Source organism: Macaca fascicularis, chromosome 15 (assembly GCF_037993035.2).
Source record: "Macaca fascicularis isolate 582-1 chromosome 15, T2T-MFA8v1.1".
Classification (NCBI taxonomy): Eukaryota; Metazoa; Chordata; class Mammalia; order Primates; family Cercopithecidae; genus Macaca; species Macaca fascicularis.
In genome coordinates this window covers 6,216,481-6,228,608 of record NC_088389.1, presented here as the reverse complement: position 1 = coordinate 6,228,608, position 12,128 = coordinate 6,216,481, and the positions used below count along the sequence as shown (strand labels likewise).

Genomic DNA, 12,128 nt, shown 5'->3' with positions numbered 1-12,128 from the left:
TAAACTTGTTTTCATGTCTTTGTTTTAACAGATTTCTTTGCATCGTCTCCCTTATCCAGAAGTGAGGGTGAACGCTGAGTTATTCACGGGAGTCAAGAAACCACACGCAGCCCAAAGTGACGTTTGTTTCCCTGAAAGGATTTGTGTGTTCACCTTAAAATGCAACTCAGTAAAACAGGTGTGTTTTGAGGAATGACTTTAAATTACCCAGGTAAAAATGTGACAGTTAAATTTCATTGTCTGTGCGGGTGTCCACAACCCCCTTCTGTGATTGCGTGTGAGTTTGTGACTTGTGGTTATTTTTGAAGAAAGAAAATCTGTTGCTGAGGACTTCAGAGGGTGTGCTGGGATTGTGTAGAGTGGACATCGGGGGCTTCAGTGTGTGGCTTCCTTGAAGAGGTTCAAATTAAGGCTGAGACTCCCTACTCCAAAATGCTCTGAAACCTGAAACATTCCGAGCTTCCCCATGACGCTGGAAGGAAATGATTTTCGGAGCACTTTGGATTTCAGGCGGGGGATGCTCAACTGGAAATTGAAATATTGCAAGACCCTTCTGGCCCCAGGAGCTTGGATAAGGACATGGAGGGGGCCTGTGCCGGGTGTCCCTGGAGTGTGAGGCAGACTGGGCTCACCGGACTGGTTTTTGTAGGAGCCACAGAAGGGAAAGAGGGTCAAAGTGGCCACGTCTGACTCCTGAGAAGTCTGGACCAGAAGGAGGTGGGCACGGAGGGCAGCAGTTGAGTCCCCAGTGTCCGGGGCTCCTGTCCCTGGTGGAGTTGAGAGCCTCCGCTAGTTGTGGCCTCTCCCCTGTCAGCAGCCACTGAGGCCTGAAGGGAGAGAGGGCTCAGGAGAGGAGGGAAGGATAGGCCTGCTTCTGGAGAGGGCCGGCGTCGGCCTGTGCTAGCCTCGTGTGTTACTCCTGCGTCCAGGGTGCACGGCCATGCCTTGTGGTGTAGTGCTTCCCGGGATGCACAGTACTCTTGTCTGCAGTAACGGCTTTGTCTCCGACCCTTGGAGGCAAGTTACCTTTTTCCCCAGTGAAAAGAGGTAAAAAAATCTTACAGAAATGCATTTGTTCTAATGTCTATTTTCCGATAAGACATGGTCGCTTAGGCTAAATCTTCGGGAGGTCAAGGCAGGAGGATCACTTGAGGCCAAGGGTTTGAAGACCAGCCTGGACAATATAGCAAGACCCCATCTGTATAATAGAAAAATTAGCTGAGTGTGGTGGTGCGTGCCTGTGGTCCCTGCTACTCTGGAGGCTGAGATGGGAAGATCACTTAAGGCTACAGTGAGCTGCGATTGCTCCACTGTACTCCAATCTTGGTGACAGAGCCAAGACCCAGGCTCAGAAAGAAAAGTAAAAAAAAAAAAAAAAAAAATCCAGAAATGTCATTTTCTTTTTAAATCATCCCAAAAGAAAAATCGTTTTTTTCTAAGAATGTAAGGGAAACTGATATGATTGTTTTTCCTTTTCAGATATTTACAGTAGTCCGTCCACATCATCTGTCACCTCTCATCTCATTACGGAGCAGCAGGTTTCTTTGAGGTTAGTGGTGTTTCTCTGTGTCGCACCTTGGAGAACAGCCAGCATGAAACCTCTTACCACGATCGTGTGCATTGTTTGTAGTCCCAATTAAAATCCTCTCCAGAGACGCCTGTGCTGCTTATTATAGCAGAACTTTGGTTGTGCTGAAATGTGCATTCAGCTAATGGTTTTAAGTTCATATCTGAGATAATGCTGTATAATTCATGAAGCATATGGGATCAGTAATGATTGAAGATAATTCTGGCTGATGTCATTTAGAGGATATTTTTCACTTGAAGTTAAAACTTCCTTCGCGATAGTCATTTTGGGATTCATTTAACTATGTGCTTTATTTCATAGCTCAAATTTTCATTAGTCATTTCATAACACAGGAATTTGAAAGCAGATTTGGCAAAATCTTTCTAACAAAATATTTGCTTATGATGTCCCAAGGAACAGCACTCATAATTGCTGGTAACTGTGGTTATGAGAGAAGTCACTGATGGCTGATGATAGAAGTCACTTGAACGTGAAGGGCTGCTTTGTGAGGCAGATGGGGTTTGAACCCCGACCCTCCTGATACACCAGCCCTGACCCTGGCCTTCTCTCCTCTCCACTGGAAGATGAGAAGGGTGCCAGCATCCACCTCACAGGCCGTCCTGAGTACCCGGGACTAAGGGCTTGTGTTCCTCTGGCAGGCGGCGCAGATGTGGGGGCTTGACGATATACACACTGCAGGCTGCCAGTGTCGGGGTAATCCAGTTTTAGTCATAAAGGTTGAATTTGCTTTGCTCCCCTGCAGACCAGGTGCGGTGCTGCTGTTGTAGCAGGTGTGTGGATCCTCTTGGGTGGTCCTCAGGTGGACAAGGAGTCACCGATTCAGATTCCCAGTGTTAGATGTGAGGGGACCATGGACCTCATGTGTTCAGAGGGGAGGAGTAAAAAGCTTCCCTTGTAATTCCAGGACTGTCTATCCCAGGAATGCCAAACCACTGGCTTTCACCTGACGCCGTCGTAGGTGACACTGTATGGAAATGAGGACTCATGTTCCGCATACCTGAGCCCAGTACCCATCTCCCTTCAGGGCCGTGGCCGAGCCCTCTTGATTTCGCTGGGTTGCCAGCCTGGGGATCTGTAAGCCCAGTGACGTCTCCGGTCTCGGCCCCCGCTCCCCGTGGGGACAGGAGGTGGCTTCAGGAGGATGGTGATGAATGCCTGAATGAAGCCGACTTGTGACTGCAGTTCTGTCTAAGGGCCTCCCCGGTGTTAGATGTCAGTAAATGACACCTGTGTGTGGATCTCATGTGATGAGAGAAACAGTGGGGGAAACCAAAGCTTGTGGAGTCTGCAGGTTCTGGACTTGGGGTTGTGTGTACTTGTGTACTTGGTGAGGGGTGTGATGACTGGAATGAGTGTGCACGTGTGTCATGTTTGTGCGTGTGTGGTGAGTGTATTTAGCAGGTGTGGCTGGAGTGAACATGTTCATGTGTGTCGTATGTATTTGAGGGTGTGTGTGGAGTGTGTACACGCATCATATTTGGTGAGTGTATTTGAGGGTGTGTATGGAGTGCATACATCCGTTTGCATGTATAGTATTGGGTGAAGGGGTGGCATGTGTGGAGCCTGGGCCGGCTCGCCTGAAGACCCCGTGATGGAAAGATGCACCCCTCTGCCCGGAAGGAGTTGAATCTTTGTGGCTCTCAGAATGTACGGTTCATCTCTATATAAAGGCAGAGTGTGAAACGCCGTGGAGGCTGAGAGAAGAGATGTGGTTAGCAAGTATGAGTGAGACGTTTGGGGCTTGTTAGCACCTGGCGTGTGTGCAGCAAGCTTTGCTGTCTGCACACGTGTGATCCTTAGAACGCTGGCGTGTGGAGCCGTGAGGCTGTCGAGGACCCCAGCTCCTGGCAGGCTGAGGAGTTCCCTGTAACCACCAGGAGAACCGTGATTGAAGGCTGTCACTCAATCCCAAGTCCCGAAAGGGGCTCCTTTCAGAGAGGAAAACACCCCTAGAGCCTCGGGCAGAATTCAGCGATTTTTCATATAATGTTGCTTAGATTTCGCAAACATGAAACCAAGAACATATTTCAGAATGCTTATGGTTCTTCTGTAACCATGGAAACAAAGTAATTTGCAGTCGATGGACAGTTTGCAGAAGCTGAACTGCTTACATCATGAGCACGGCGCTCTCCCTACCGCCCTGGGCCTTGCTCCAGTTTGCTGGGGAGGCTTTGCAGGGCCTCTTGGCTGGGATACCTCTCTCATGTCCCATGTTGCTACCCCTGGTCACAGCCATACTACTGGGCACCTGTGCCGTGAGGACACTGAGTGGACACGGAGCCGCGGGGCAGCAGTTGGTCAGGAGGAGGTGGCATCCACATGGTCCGAAACAGGTTTCTGTTCATGAAGAATGATCATTGCAATAAAAACATAGAGTGAAAGAAAACTCTCTACTGACCTGAGAATGCGTCAGCTGAGTTGGATGGGGGAAGTGCAGTGAGGAAGGTGAGGACTGAAAGGAAATGAAGGAGGGAGAGGAAAGGAGGGAAGGGAAGTGAAAGTGGGAGGGAGGATGGGAGTGAAGAGGAAGATGGAGGAGGAAGAGAGAGGGCGGTGGGCAGGAGCCTGGGAAATGAGTCCCAGAGTCGGTTCCTGACCGTCGTGGGTGCGTCAGAGCTGATCTTCCAGGGAGAGGTGGCCTGGGAGGGCTGACCCTTAGGAAGTGAGGGCTGGGGGGAGCTGATTTTTTGGCCCTCAGCGGGGCTGTTGCTGACCTGAGATGCAGTCGATGGTTATCCCGAAGAGGTCGTCTGCACAGCCACCGTTTGCTGCCAGGTTGGAGAGAGAAGTGCTCCCCATGGGTTCTTTCTATTTTGTGGAGTTTTCCCAGTATAGCTGAGCAGCCTGTCAGTGGAACTGTCAGTGATTACTAACGTGTCTGAATTCTATAGAGCAGTCGGCCAGCTTCCGATCCTGTAGTTGTTGGGGGCACCACTCCCTTCGTGTCAGTGCTGGCCTAGCATGGAAGCCACAGCCCGAGGCGCTGGGAAACCTGCGGGGCTCTCGCTGCCGGGGTTCTGATGGGAGTCCTGCGCTGGAAGAAAGATGTCCTTAGGGCAGAGCCTGGCGAGGAGGGGGTGCTGCTGTTGCAGCAGTACATGGAATTTCAAATGACGAATGAAACAAGCTTTTAATTATGACCAGAGCTCTATGCCCTGCTTTTCTTCAAATGGAAATGTTGTGCTGAAATGAATTTGCTGTTAATCGGTTGCCTCATGCAAGACGGAATGCTGGGAGCAAAGTAGAATGTGGACTTCTCTACAAAGCTTTCCTCCTCTCAGACTATAACCAGTTGGATGGTGCTACACAGGAATACGTGAGAATTCGTGTGAGAAAGGCGATGGGTGCAGACCTGTGTGACCGGCAGGTGTTGGGGGAGGTTTGAGAGAAGCTTTTGGCTGAAGTGGTGTCAGGTGCAGGTGCTGAAGTGTGATGTCTGTCTGGATGGAAGAGCACACGCTTCTGGGCTGCGGGAAACAGATAAAGGAGAAGGTGGGCAGACATGAGTCGTGTCTTAGGGATGGTAGCAATTCAGGCAGATCCAGGATCAGGCTCCCACGGGGGAACAGTGGACATCAGGACCCAGGGAGCGTGGGGCGGGGGTCATGCCCAGGCCTCTGCGGAGCTTGCTACTGTGTCAGCAGGGCCTTGTGCTTGCCCTCCTTAAATCTTTCCCGATCCATAAAACGGGCACAACAAAATCCACCTTGTGACACGAAGCTTAAATGAAATGATCTACATGGTGTCTTCCTTCCCTTCCTGACACATCAAAGACTCACAGCTATGGTAGCAGCGACAGACTGGATGGAATGCTGGAGCCTCTTTGCACCTGGTGAAGCCAAATGGATTTGTGCAGTGCTTGTGACTGTCTCTGAAAGCCCTTGATCATGGCAGTGGCAGCCTCGAGTGGCTCTTGGCATACTTCAGTCTGTGGAGTGCAAGGTTGACTGGATCTCCGTGGCCATTGATACCATTCATGGGTGAGCCGATGGGGCCCTAAAACATGGGGGAAGGCCGAGAGGACTTGGCTGCCAGAAGCATTGTAGATTTCTGGCTTCGAGAACTTGCTGATTTATGTACATAGGAAGGTAAACCCAGATGGCTCCAAAATTTTAAGTCCAGAAGAAAGGTGGGAGGGTGCAATTGCTGAGTAGGTCATGGTTGCCCTGTCCCTTTCTTTCTGGCCATCGTTTCTGCTCCCTCCCCCTGCCTTTGTGGGCTGGAGGGCCTGAGCCTGCACAGTGGTCTATTTCATGGTGACGATGGCCGATTATTACCCTGCACTAAGAAGTCTCTCCACTTTATTTTGCAGCAGTAGTTAAATAAATGTAAAGAGTGATGGTTTAGTGGTATTTGTTTTGGTTTTGCTTTTTTTTTTTAAAGTATTATTTCACTGAATGTTATTCCCAATTTCACTGATCACTTTGAGATGCCAAAACATGCTTTGATTTGTTATTTTGTGTTTGAGCTAGTTTATTACGTCACAGGAATGCCAGTTATTCTGTTGTCACACATCATTAAGTATCTCAAATTGTGTTACTATAATACTTAGCTGAATTACCTCCCTTAGTTTGGCTTTTAAAAAACAAAAATCTGTGTGAAACACACAGGATGGTGCATGTCCATTGAGGGTTGTTCAGAAGTGTGACTTTTCCTGGCATGCTTGAGAATCATTGACATTATTTTATAGAAACACTTTGTAACTGACACCAAAACTAGAAGCTCCTGTAAAGGGCAGGGTAGGCAACGTGTTATGTTTTGTGGGTCACAGAAGTCTCTGCATATATTTCTTTTGTGAAAACTTCAAAGTGTAAAACCCACTTCTGGTTCCCTGGCCAAGGCTCAGTCGGGGATCATGGTTTGCAGACCCTTGACAGCAGCTGAGCTGAAAGCTGGTCTCCCATGCGGTGAGCAGGAGCCCACCTCATTGCTTCAGCCAGGAAGATGCTGCCCTCATGCTGGAATTTACTTCAAACAAACTTGAAAGCTCTGGCACCGCTGCTCATTTCCATACGGTTGCAGGCTATCTAAAATACAGAGGATGCCTTGGCGTTTTGATTTTGTTACTCCTCTTTAAGGGCTCTGAGATGGCTCATCGCGAGTTAGACACTTGCAGAAATGATCAAGCAGAGCTGCAGTCATCTTGTATATCAAGTGAAGTTTTTTCTGAAAGGTTGTTACAGGCTTACATTTCTGATCCCTTTCCATCCACTGCTCTTGTATGATTGGTTTCTTTTTGCACCCATTTGGGCTGTGAAGCGTCTCCCCACCGTGGTAGAACTTTAGCTCTGATTTCATGCATGAGTCAGTATCCTCACTCCTCTTCTGCGAGGAGAAAGCGCTGCAGGTCCTCCGTGGTTTCCGTCCCCTCCTTGCACGCGGATGGATTGGGAGGTATTTGTGGTGTGTGAACTTGCTACCCCTAAAGGCTCCTTGCTCACTCCCCTGGATCATACTCCTCCCTACTGCCATAGACTGCACTCCTCCCTCGTGGTTTATTCCCCGGACCTCATTCCTCCTTCCTGGCTCACTCCCCTGGACCACACACCTCCCTCCTGGTTCACTCCCTGGACCACACTCCTCCCTCCTGGTTCACTCCCTGGACCACACTCCTCCCTCCTGGTTCACTGCCCTGGGCCCCCACGCCTCCCTCCTCGTTCCCTGCCCTGGGCCCCCATGCCTCCCTCCTGGTTCACTACCCTGGGCCCCCACGCCTCCCTCCTGGTTCACTGCCCTGGGCCCCCACGCCTCCCTACTCTCCTGGGCCGCATTTCTCCTTCCTGGTTCACTCCCCTGGGTCCCCACTCCTCCGCCTTGGGGGCTTGGTAGTTTCTGCTGTGCTTGTGCCAGCACGATAAGGCTGAGTGGCAGCTCCAGGGCTGTGGCTGCTCACGCAGCTGTGGCATTAGTGCAGAGAACTGCGGGGATGCAGCTGCCCTTCCTGTGATGCTTCGAGTGTCATAGTCGATATGGAAAACTGGGTGGGATGTGGATGTCCCAGGAAGGGACAGGAGCCTCCCCTCAGCCTTTGTCAAACACTTCTCAGCCAGGCGTGATGGCTCATGCCTGTAATCCCATCGCTTTGGGAGACCGGGGCGGGCGGATCACCTGAGATCAGGAGTTGGACACCAGCTTGGCCAATGTGGTAATTTTTGACGCATTAAGGATTAAGGAAAATGACTCACACTCGTTTGCCTTGCTTTTTAATTGACGATTGGTGTAGCCCAGTAGCGTGAACTTGTTAAGCAACCATTCTTACCGAAAGACTAATCTTTAAAACTCTCTTCCTCTGGACACGTCTTTGGCTGCTGTAATCAAATGCAATATAATCAGCACTGGTTAATGGCTTTCCTTGCTGGGCTAACAAATGCTCCTCAGAAACGTTGGTTTCTTGTTATTTTCATTTATAAGTATGTTTTAAGCCTTCCAATTTTTCTAGCTTTCCTGCGAGTTGGGAATAATTGTGATGGGTGCTTAGTTTGGGATGTTGACGTACCCTCTATGCCCAGCTACTATGCCATTGTGTGAACACTGATTTGTCACTTTCTCATGAAGACTGATTTCACCTAGTTTGGTAAATTCTATTAATTTTAAGGAAGGGGGTGGAATGCAACTGCTGTTAGGAGGCTTTTTTAAGGATCAAGGAAATGTTGCCATGATTATTACCATTACAGAAGGAACATAAAGACACGTGCTGCCTTCAGTCATGATGAATATGTAAGTCCGCATCTGTGACTGCAGAAAACGGCAGCCCTAAATCTTAAAATCGTGTGGATGCACCAAGCCCATGTGCAGGGCACTGTGGAGCAGCCTGCATTAGCCGAAGTTGGCCCACAAGCCCTAAGGGATGGTGTCTGAGTTATGATAAGGCTCTGACTTGGGATTAAACAGGCCTCCAAATACTGTGATATTCTAAACAAGGACACGATACCGCCCAGGGAGCCCATTGGGCACCTGTAGGCAGTGTAGGTGAGAAAAGGCTCCAAGGAAGATTCCTGCAGCTCAGCTAGGAGGATTCTGTAAGGCAGTAGACACATCAATGTTCACATAGGAGTGTTGAGCTATATTCATTCCTTTTAAGCAGCCAGGCTTGTGTGTGTTTTTAGGGGCACTCACATGGCACCCCTTCCACTCTCACTGCTGGTCAGGTGAGGTGTTCAAGACTAGCCTGACCAACAAGGTGAAATCCCATCTGTACTTAAAAATATAAAAAATTAGTTGGGCGTGGTGACAGGCACATGTAATCCCAGCTACTCGGGAGGCCGAGGCAGAAAGAATCACTTGGACTCGAGAGGCAGAGGTTGCAGCAAGCCGACATCGAGCCACTGCACTCCAGCCTGGGTGACAAAGGGAGACTCTGTCTTAAGAAAAAAAAAGATTTTAAAAAACCCTACATACCCCTAGTTGCTTCTGTAGGAGACGGCATGGTTCCCGAAGGTAGACTTTGTGTTGAGGACTCTGCAGCGTCAGGCTGGAGACAGTCTCCCTTCCTAGCAGCGTGGGCCCCTGGGCTGCTCTTTTAGCAGAAGGGATGGTGGCATCTCTGGGAGGTGTCTGTGGACTCAGATCTGTGTGGATTAGTGACTTGTGTTACTCACAGATACTTAATTTTATGGGTAAATGAATACCTGGATTGGCTGCAACTTCAGGGAGAGATTCGGGAGTAGGGAGTGAAAAGTGACGACGGAACCCTGGGCTTGTCTTGTCGCCCCCAGGACCCGGTCGGGGCGCCTTCTCTTCTGAAGTCCCAGCACGAGGTCAGGGTAGCCCTCCCCTCTGAAGCCCCCAGCAAGTGATCGGGGCATCACTCCCCTCTGAGGCCCCAGAACCTGGTCGAGGCGCCCCTCCCTTCTGAATCCCCCAGTACCTGGTCGGGGCGCCCCTCCCTTCTAAAGCCCCCAGACCCTCCTGGCCTGCGGTGCTGCTTCTCCGAATGCTGCCCTTGGCTGTTTTCCAGGAGTCACCTGCACCCGAGCAGGCTGCCTGTTTCACTTCTCGGATCTGGGGTGTCGGTGAAGCTCATTTATCTTGTCTTCCTCCTCATGTGCCGTATCTCACCTATTGTCTGTCAGAGTTCGTGTGAGTACGTGTTGTGCGTTCTCAGGCTGTAATCGGTGTTTAGGTGACAAGAACGTCTTAGAGCAACGGACTGTCTGCTCTAAAGGAGGCTGTGGATGAATCGAGACACGGTTTACTTGTGGGGTTTAAATTTCCTGGGTGTTGGAGGCAATTGGGGAAAAAAGGTCTAAAAAAGCCCCTGGGGATGAGGAAGGCAATCATTAAAAAAATTACTCTATACACACTTAGCAGTTGATTTAATTTGTAGGTGAATTTTGTATTTTGGGAACTAGTAAAGCTACTGTTTGTAGGGATTCCTTGATGAGCTTCTTGTTTTCTCTCAAGTGGAAGGTAAATTGGATCGGTTTTGTCTTTAATTTGGACTGACTAGGATCTACTTTCTTTTTCCCCCAATTCAGGTTCGGGTGGGGATTGGACTGGAAGAGCTGTAGGATCTCTTTATTTCTGATCTTAAATGAATTTTTTCTTTACTCACCTTTTTTTTTTTTTTTTTGGTGAGCTGCTATTTTTTCCCTTTAATGCACTGTTCTTTGGTTTGGGAAATGTGGTCTGTTTGTATCGTGCTTTAAATGTACACAATGGTTCTAAATTGCTACTTTTCATTAAAGTTAGATATAACATCTTAATTAAAATGTCATCTAAAAATCAGGCACAATCTGAGGCCTGGAGACCCCTCTTGTCACTTCCAGCCGTGTCTCCTTCCCTGGCCACGTTGCCTCTGGCCACATCTCCTCCCCACACTACACCGTGTTATCCCCACAGCACGTCACCTCTGGCCACATCAACTCCCTCCTGGCCACATCACCTCTGGCCTCACTGCCTGCCTCCCTCCCTCCTGGTGGCCTCCGTGGCTTCTGCTGTCTGCCCTCCCGTGGGTGTGTTCGAGGCTCTTTCCCCATTTTCTGCTCCTGAGTGGGTCTCGGGGCCTGGATGTTTCACAGGATGCAAGTTTCTTCCCTTCCAGCCACGGGTCTCTGAGCGACAAGTCCAGAGAGGGCACTAAGCTGTCCTTACCCACCTGGGGGCCCCGAGCCCTGACCGCCGACCACCAGGGCTTTTCTGTAGGGTGTGGGGCAGACTCATGCGTGAATTGGGCTAAAAAGGTGCTTCCAGGAATCCTTGTTTTAAGTGCACTGGAGCAGAGATGGGGAGCGGGGACCACCTGATTTGCTTAGTATTTGGTCCTGATCACAGCCGATGAGTCAACATAAGCACCTCCTGAATGAAGCATTCCAGAGACTGATTTTACACATGACAGTTGTGATGGCTGGAAAAGGCTTCACACAATGAGTGAGTTTGAGTTGCATTTGAAGGAAGAACAGGTCCCTTTAGGTGGAAATGAAAGATAAGGGTGATCCAAGCCATCAGCAGCAGCGGGGGTGGGGTGGTGCTGACTCCCCATGGATGGTGGGCATGCCTGAAATGCAGGAGAGGGCAGGGGTGCGAAGGAACAGGAGGGCGGCATTAAAATTTCGCGGCAGAGAGGGGACATGACTGAGATATTATCACATGTATACAACTGAGAGATGATTTGAGAATGATTTCTTGGAGCCTGTTGGAACAGTACGTGGTCATCATCAGTTCTCGGGATCTCTTTATGAAGTGAAAGAGTCGTGCCTCTGCCTATCTTGTGAGCTGTTAAGATCAAATCGGATAATCTTCAGTGAGCCTTTTAAAAGCTAAAGCTTATGACAGGCTGTTCCATCCCCCTTGTCTTCACCATCCTTTCCTCCACGGAAACGTGAACCCTGCTGGGTACCTCATTATCTGCCTGGCTTCCTCATCCATAACGTGAGCCCTGAGTACTTGCTGGGTATCTCGCTGTTCACCTTCCTTCCTCAGTAACATGAACCCTGAGTATTTGCTGGGTACCTCGCTGCCTGCCGTACAGCTGGCTGTATCCTTCTCAAACGCACTTGGCTGGCACATAAGTAGAAGTGCTCGCCGGGCCTTGGGAGGGCTTTCTGACATGTGGGTGCCTGCTTTTCCCTGTTAGGCTGGAGCTGCAGGAGCCCTCCTAGACCAGACAGAGGACCAAGGCTGTGGCCTCGGGGTGGGGGCTGGGGGAGCTCGCTGGGTTTATTGTGTGGGTGAGAGCAAACTTCAGTCCTAATGCGGCATCGGGATTCAGGGTTCCTTCTGGAATGTTTTGAGTGAGAAACAGGAAGTGTGCACAGGTGTGTCTTCTGCAGATTTTATGGTTATCTTGAGAGAGCACTGGTGCCTCTGAGCTATGAACCTGCAGAACCACTTCTTCCACTAACGGCCGCCTTTATAGAAAGAATGACTTACAAACGATGCCACTTCAGATGGAGGTATTTGCAGGTGTGGCCTGAAAAATGAACACAATGACTTTCATCTCAAGGAAAGTACCTTACATTATTCCCAAGGATAGACATTTGAGCTTTCCAATGAGTATTAAAATATAAAAATCTTGTGTCCACCACTTTCTCATGTGATC

General features: G+C 49.6%; 1 long non-coding RNA gene across 9 annotated transcripts in view; it reads left to right on the top strand.

Annotated features, from left to right (window-relative positions):
* The window catches only part of LOC141408582 (uncharacterized), a 98,954-nt gene that overhangs the window by 38,736 nt on the left and 48,090 nt on the right, over nt 1-12,128 (top strand). For 8 of the 9 annotated variants that reach the window (XR_012424169.1, XR_012424168.1, XR_012424173.1 and 5 more), the window contains 2 exons: nt 32-178; nt 1,480-1,549. The exons of the other annotated variant lie outside the window; for it this stretch is intronic. This is a non-coding gene — a long non-coding RNA (uncharacterized lncRNA). The remainder of the gene's footprint in view (nt 1-31; nt 179-1,479; nt 1,550-12,128) is intronic. 9 annotated transcript variants of the gene reach the window in all.